This window comes from Myotis brandtii, unplaced genomic scaffold, assembly GCF_000412655.1.
Source record: "Myotis brandtii unplaced genomic scaffold, ASM41265v1 scaffold284, whole genome shotgun sequence".
Classification (NCBI taxonomy): Eukaryota; Metazoa; Chordata; class Mammalia; order Chiroptera; family Vespertilionidae; genus Myotis; species Myotis brandtii.
In genome coordinates, this window is record NW_005360846.1 from 762,706 (window position 1) to 770,073 (window position 7,368).

Sequence of the window (7,368 nt, forward strand, 5' to 3'; positions counted from 1 at the left end):
TGTGCGCCAGGCCTCTAGTACACACACACACACACACACACACACACACACACACACACTCACACACTACATACATACACACACTTTTTTTTTTGTGATCATATATTCTACCATTTGTGACCATTTTCAAGGAATGGTTTAAGAAAAAAAAATGCTGGGTGAGAGTGGGATAGGGAGAGGTAGTACCTTGGGTTAACATGTCTATGGGAATTAATAAAATTGTATAGCTCTTTACCATTTGTAAAGAAGCCCTTTCAGCTTTTTCTAAAAGTGGACTGAAAGATATTTTTTTAATCGCTATGCTGTGCCAAATAGCTTTCCAGAAGGACCAAACCACAGAAGATAGGTATCAGCCACAAGAACATGTCCTGGGACCTCCGTTTCACTTCGGTTGTTTTTTAATGGGTATGTGATCATAGCTTTGATTGACAGCAAGACCGTGTACCTTCCTATGAAATAAGATGACAATTTTTTTGCTTGGGGCTTTATTTTTTCTTACTTGTCCAGTTAAAATGTGGCTTTGGCTTTTTCTCAGCTCTTTCTGAACTGGGTCATCTGGCGTAGAAGTGCACTTTTCCTTTTGAACTTCAGAGCCTCTGGGCAAGTAAGGGATTTGGCCTAAGTAGAATCAGAGAGCGATGTGCCCTCCAGGATGGGGGATTCTGGCAGATGTGCTGGTGGGCATGAGGAAGCAGTGGGTGTGGTTTCTGTCCAGGGCCTGGGCAGCGTCCTACCCTGGGGTATCTTTCCTCTAGAGCCCTGAGGTCTGCAACTAACGTTGGAATGTTGGAGGGAGAAAACATGCCCATGTGGGTTCTGCTTGCTTTCCTAGCCTAGGAAAAGGCTACCAGCCTAATTCGTGGAATTCCACACTGTGGCTTGGGGCCCTTTGCATCCTGGATGAAGGACTCCCGGTGGACTGGTTAGCTTGTTAGGGCCACTCGTACCTCTAAGTGAGGGGTTTCTAATTCGTGTGTGTGCCATAGGCCGCTTTGGTGGTCTGGTGAAGCCTAGGGAGCCCTTCTCATGATTTTCCAACATTGTGCTATGAAAACGTCCAAATATACAGAAGAGTCGAATTTTACAGTGAAGACCTGTCTACCCACCACCTGGTTTCTTCCATTAACATTTTACTATGCTTGCTTTATCGTGTATTTTCCCATCTAGTCATCCATCAGCTTGTTTTTAAATACATGTTAGTTTACAAAGAAACAATTATATTGAACACAATGATCAGAATATTAAAAAATTATGATATGGAGATACATGTGCTTCTTTATTACTGCACTAAGCAGCAGGTCTAATAACTATGCTGCTTTCAAAGTCATGATGACCTTAAAGTGTGTTTTGAGGTATTTACCAGTAAGGTGATAGGAAAATACCTGTAATTTCTATTGATGTTAAATATAGGTACTGCTAATCCTATGATGGGTTGTTGCCTACAATTTTAACTGAGGAAATGTTAAGTTTCAGTTAAAGGGTAGTAAACCAAAGAAGGAACATTTTTTCCATCCAACTTCACAGACTTCCTTCTCTACATACTCAGGTCCATTTAATAAAAGCTCGTGTCCTGCCCGGACTTTGTGCTTTTGCAGCAGATCTTGGTCACTCCAGGCAGTGTTCCCTCTGTTTTATAGAGAGGAAACCACTTGCCAAGGCCACAGGGCTGGGTATAAGGCAGAGCCATCTTCCAGTAGGAAATTTTTGGATCTCCAGGTCTAATAGCTTTTCCACAGAAGCCGTATTACACACTGGGCAAGGCGGAGCTGACGGTGGAGTGTGGTGGTTCTCGGGCTTCACTGGGCAGAAGAGTCAGAGCGGAGCTGAGCTCTTCAGGTTCCCTGGCCTCACACACTAAAGACGCTGATGCTCAAGCCTGGCCTGGGCCCGGGCACCTACTATTTTGGCAGGCACATGAGGTGACTGATGCACGAGCCACACCCTGTGAGATGCTAGCTATGAGATTATGCTTGAAGTCTTGGTGACTAAGAAGCTGCTTCAGGTGACAAATTTAATTTCATTCTCTGGTAGAATTATCTCTTGAAATCTTATATGAATACTAGAGGCCCAGTGCACGAATTTTCTTGCACTGGCGGGGGGGGGTCCCTCAGCCTGACCTGCGCCCTCTCACAGTCCAGGAGCCCCCGGGGAATGTCCGACTGACGGTGTAGCAGGGGAGCAGGTCTAAGCCACAGTCTGGCCTCCCTCTGCGGGAGGTGACCGGTGGGTCTATCGGGACAGCACTGGCTGGTGAGCGGCTGGCCCCACCCCCCATGCTGCCCTGCCCCCCTGGTGGTCAGTGAATGTCATAGCGAGTGGTTGAGTGGCCTTAGCATATCATTAGCATATTACGCTTTGATTGGTTGAGCAGCTGACTGGACAACCAGCACTTTTGCATATTAGCTTTTATTATATAGGACTAGAGACCCGGTGCACAAAATCTGTGCACTGGAAGGGGGGGTCTCTCAGCCAGGCCTGCAACCTCTCGCAATCCGGGACCCCTTGGGGATGTCGGCCTGCCGTGGGGAGTGGGCCTAAGCTGGCAGGTGGACATCCCCTGAGGGGTCCTTAGTGCCGCCACAAAGGCGGGAGAGGCTCCCACCACCACTGCTGCGCTTGCCAGCTTTGAACACAGCATCTGGCTGAGTGGCGCTCCCCCTGCGGAAGCACACTGACCAGCCATTCCGCCGTTGGGTCAATTTGCATATTAGCCTTTTATTATATAGGATACTCGCAAAAATAAAGGCTCAGTCACCTTACCCCAGACACTTTAAATATTCAGGCTAGTGGCAGAGGTAGGGTGATCGGAAATCAATCCATCCTCCCTCCCTTCCTCTTCTCCTTCCCCTTCCCATCTCCGTCCTCTTTCCCTCCCTCCCTCCTGTTATTCTACAGGCTTCCCCGACTGCCTGCTTCAGGGTCCTGTGGCAGAGTGGTAAAGCCCTTTCCTGCCCTTATGGCCCTGAACAACAGATCAAATACATACCCAACTGTAACTGTAAATCACACAGATCCTGTCCTTTGGAGATTTAGAAAAAGAGACCCAGGAGGCTTTCATGGAGATAGACCCTTGTAAGCTGAGCCTCGAAGCCATGAAGGACTGAGGGGAGACCAGCCTGTGCAAAGGCACGGAGGCTGGGAAGGGAAGGATGTGATAAAGCTGGTGAGCCAGGCTCTGAGCCACGTGTGTGTCCCGGGGCATGTGGCTGAAGGGCAGGTGGGGACAGAAATCGCAATGGAAAATGAGCATCTACAGAACTGTGTACAGGAATTATGGCCACACCACTTGCAGTGTTTATGTGAAGATTTCCTGCTCATTCTTGTTTCATTACCACCACAGTCCTGTGAACTTGAGAGTGGAGAGAAGGGGATGGGTGGGAGGAATTTCACGAGGTCTGCGTAAGAAACTACTACAAGAAGCAGGAGGAAGAACAAGGTGAGCTTGTGCTGAGGTGTCCATGGTTGCTACTCTGTGGGTGTGGTTGGCCTGAGTTTGAATCTTTATCCTTTTCAGAGGCCAGTGGAGAAGCAATCTTTACTCTTCAAGTGTTTGCAACCTCAGTAGTTTTTCCCCTGGTGGAGTGAGAACTAAGGAATGAGTAACAACCCCGTCAATTAAAATGGGTCACGGTTGCTTTGATGGGCTTGGAAATGCGTCCACAGAGAGGAGCCTTTCTTTTTCCTGTTGACTGTATCGAAACGACATTAATAATGCATCTGCTACTTCTTAAGTGGACCAGTAATGTCTATTAATGGAATGTGTTTATTGTAGCAGGACTGCCAGAGCAGAAGAAAAATTAAAGGATAATTTGTGAAACCCTTTCCACACCTCGCCTTTCCCCCTCTTGTCCCTCTGGGCCACCCAGGATACTTAGGACTGCGAAGAAGTGCGGCTCTGTGCCTGGTCCTCGAAGGCCTGTGATGACCTCCTTGTGTGGCCGGGAACAGACTCAGTTCCTCCCTCCAGGCCTTGCATGAACCCTCCTCCTTTAAGGTGGAAATAGAGGCACAGTCACTGTGTCAGTAACATCTGAACCTCTATCCCAAGAACCACAGTATTTGATGGGATTTATGGGGTTTCTGTGTTCTTCATTTTGCTTCCTTTAGTTATTGGAGAACCTTTTTTGAGTTTTAGCTCTCAGGCTAAGGGGAAGGCTTTAGTACCAGGGGAAGTCCTCACGGGCTGAAGGAGGAACTCGTGTGTCTTTGGAGGATGCAGGGTGACCAAGTGCCACCTCCAAGCTGCTAATGGAAACACAATGATGCCATTGGCCACTATCCTACAACCAACATGTTCCCTCTTGGAAACTTATTCTCATCCCCTAGAGCAGTGGTTCTCAACCTGTGGGTTGTGACCCTTTTGGGGGTCGAACGACCCTTTCACAGGGGTCGCCTAAGACCATCCTGCATATCAGATATTTACATTACGATTCATAACAGTAGCAACATTACAGTTATGAAGTAGCAACGAAAATAATTTTATGGTTGGGGGTCACCACAACATGAGGAACTGTATTAAAGGGTTGTGGCGTTAGGGAGGTTGAGAACCACTGCCCTAGTGGGGATTGAAGGAGTGATCTTATGATTCTCCTGCCTCCAAAGGCTCACCCCATTGCACTATATTTCCTCCTTTGAAATCTATAAAATTCATAGAAGGAACAGAATGGTATGGGGGGAAGGTTGGAGTCAGAGGCAGCAGGGTCTGTTTCCCCCAAGTAGACCTGCAGCACGTTTCTCAGAGGGGGCGGAGGGGTAGAGACCCTGGAGGATCCACCATGGTTCTTACTAGGACTGTCCCAGGACCCACAGCACACCTAGTTGGCCCTCGAAGTGTATCCAAACCACACAGAACAACAGACTTAGAATGTTGGCAAATCTTAGGAGCAAGTCAGATAAGAGAGGAACACCCTTTCTAAGTTTATTTCATAACTAGAGGCCTGGTGCATGAAATTCATGCACTGGGGGGTGGAGTCCCTCAGCCCGGCCTGTACCCTCTCGCAGTATGGGAGCTCTTGGGGGATGTCCGACTGATGGCTTGTAACCTACTAGTCCAGCTTCTCAGATGACCTCAGCCTCCTTCCACCCAGTGAAATAGACGGGACAGCTACATCTCTGGCTGGGTTCATAGAGTGAGTCAGCCAGGTGACGTGGAAACTAAGGCACTGTGCCCAGCTGGAGTGGCTCAGTTGCTTGAGCATCATCCCATGAATCAAAAAGTTACCGGTTTGATTCCTGGTCAGGCACATGCCTGGGTTATGAGCTTGATCCTTGGCCCGCAGGGTGCAGCAGATATTTATCTCTCACATTGATGTTTCTCTCCCACTCTCTCTAAAACCAATAAAAACATTTTAAAAGAAGATACTAAGGCAGCGTGTTCATAGTGAGCACAGAGAACTGCTTAGCTGGGGATCCAGATGCTTACTAGTGGTGTGATCACAGACACATCTAACCTCTTAGGGGAAAATCAGGGTGATAATTGTACCAGTGACGTAGGGCTGTGACGATGGAATGAGTCGGTGCTTGGCAAGTGGTAAGTACTGATGAGTGCTCGCCGTGGTAATGGTGGGGAAGGTCCCTCAGACAGTGCCTCGGGCTCTGAGACTATTGAGATGGGGTTAGGTAGAAACTGGAGAAACCACTCAAAAGCAGCTGGCAATTTTCTCTCACAGGGAATTATCTCATTTGGTTTTAGGAACATCTCTTCCTTGGACTTTAAATAATGCAAATGTAAAAGCAAAGGCCCCTTCTCCTGTGGGTATAGTGGATGTTGGACCTGACCTTGTGGGGTGATGGGCTGGCCCCAGCCGCGTGGAAGTGGATTGCAGATACGGGGGTTTGCAACTTGTGAGAAGTATTATTCATGTTGCTTTGACCATGACCCACAGAAATATATTCCACATAATGTCACTGTACACACTCATACATCCAACAAGTTTCACAAAACCATGACCACCCTCACTTTCTTAAATGCACCCTGATGTTTCTCTCTCTCTCTCCTCCCCCGCCCCCCATATGTTGGTTGTAACTCAGTAAATTGACATCATGATGCACCAATGGATCTGGACCTGGTAGTCTAAGCAGCTGTGCTGTGAGGGAGCCCAGGAGGATCTAGCCCAGCCTGAGAACAGCTCTTTCCCTCTGGCCACCCCTCATGGGTCTCTAAAGCCTGGGGTGGTTCAGGAGGGGCTGTCCACACTTGAGGGCAAATGAGAGCCCCTTCTCTAAGGCCAGAGGGGCAGTTAAGCCACAGGACAGGGAGCCTGGCCTTTCAGCATCTCCAGCAGCACACAGCAAGTGCTCAGTAAAGGTTTAAGCCACAGCAAGAACAGGGGAAAGTGCCCTGGACTGGGGCTAGTCATATGCTCTCCCCTGTGGCCCGGGGCCTCAGTTACTCCACCTGCAAAATGAAGGCCTGGTCTCTGGGGGATCCCCCAGCAGAATAGACCACCAAGCCTGGGACTCCCTTGGGGAGTGGAGACCCAATGTGGCACCATCGTACATGCTGCCCGTGCGACGTGGGGGCCCAGCCTGAGCTCTTCTCCAGGCCAGACCGCAAGATCCCGAAAGGCCACCGTCCGCCCTGGGCTCAGCTTGGGGGCATCTTCATACATGTCACTCCATTGAGGCTGCAACTCCTCAGTGCTGGAGAACCGTGTGAGGGAGGGCTGAGGAAGAGGCTGCAGGAGAGCGAGGAGGGGAGCCTGTTGACAGTTCCCGAGCCTCTCCTCCAGGATGACCTCAGCTTCTAAAATCCTCGTCATGACAGGGATGGCATGGCAGCTCCCAATCCTGCCCTTGTTTAAGAATCGGGCCTGAGCTTGTTCACTCAACAAATACGTCCTAAACTATTGTATGGCAGGCACAGCAGTGGGCGCGGATGCAGAGCTGTCCAGAGGGGAGGTGGCCGCCCTCCTGGAGCTCTATGTGATCTTAGTGGGGGGGAGTTAAAAAATAAAGGAGGAGATCATAAAGAGTGACGTGCTCTGAGGGAGCAAGAGGATAATGAGAGAAAGTGACTGGGAGGGGGGGGCACTTTTGGTGGGTGGTAATAAGAACAAGCCTTTTTGAGGAAATGGCATTTGAGTTGAAATAGATGAAAAGGTACAAGGATCTGTGCTTCCAAAATGTCAGTTGAGAGCAAAATACAGATTTCTAGGCTCTATTTAGCAAATAAAGACATTAAGGCCCGGGGTCCAGGAATCTGCATTTTTCTTCCGAACGATTCCCATATACACTGAAACTGGAGGCCTTCTGCCTTCCAGAGAGGACCATACCTGGTGGGCTTCAGGGTTCCTACCGACTCCCAGAGCCCATGGCGGGCTAGGGAGAGGAAGCTCTCAGTGCCTGCATGTGTGTATGTGTGTGTGG

General features: G+C 49.2%; 1 long non-coding RNA gene across 1 annotated transcript in view; it reads right to left on the reverse strand.

Moving 5' to 3' along the window:
- Positions 1-62: 62 nt before the first annotated feature.
- LOC106726572 overlaps positions 63-7,368 on the reverse strand; it is a 17,232-nt gene continuing 9,926 nt past the window's right edge. The window contains exon 3 of the long non-coding RNA XR_001362638.1: positions 63-735. This is a non-coding gene — a long non-coding RNA (uncharacterized LOC106726572). The remainder of the gene's footprint in view (positions 736-7,368) is intronic.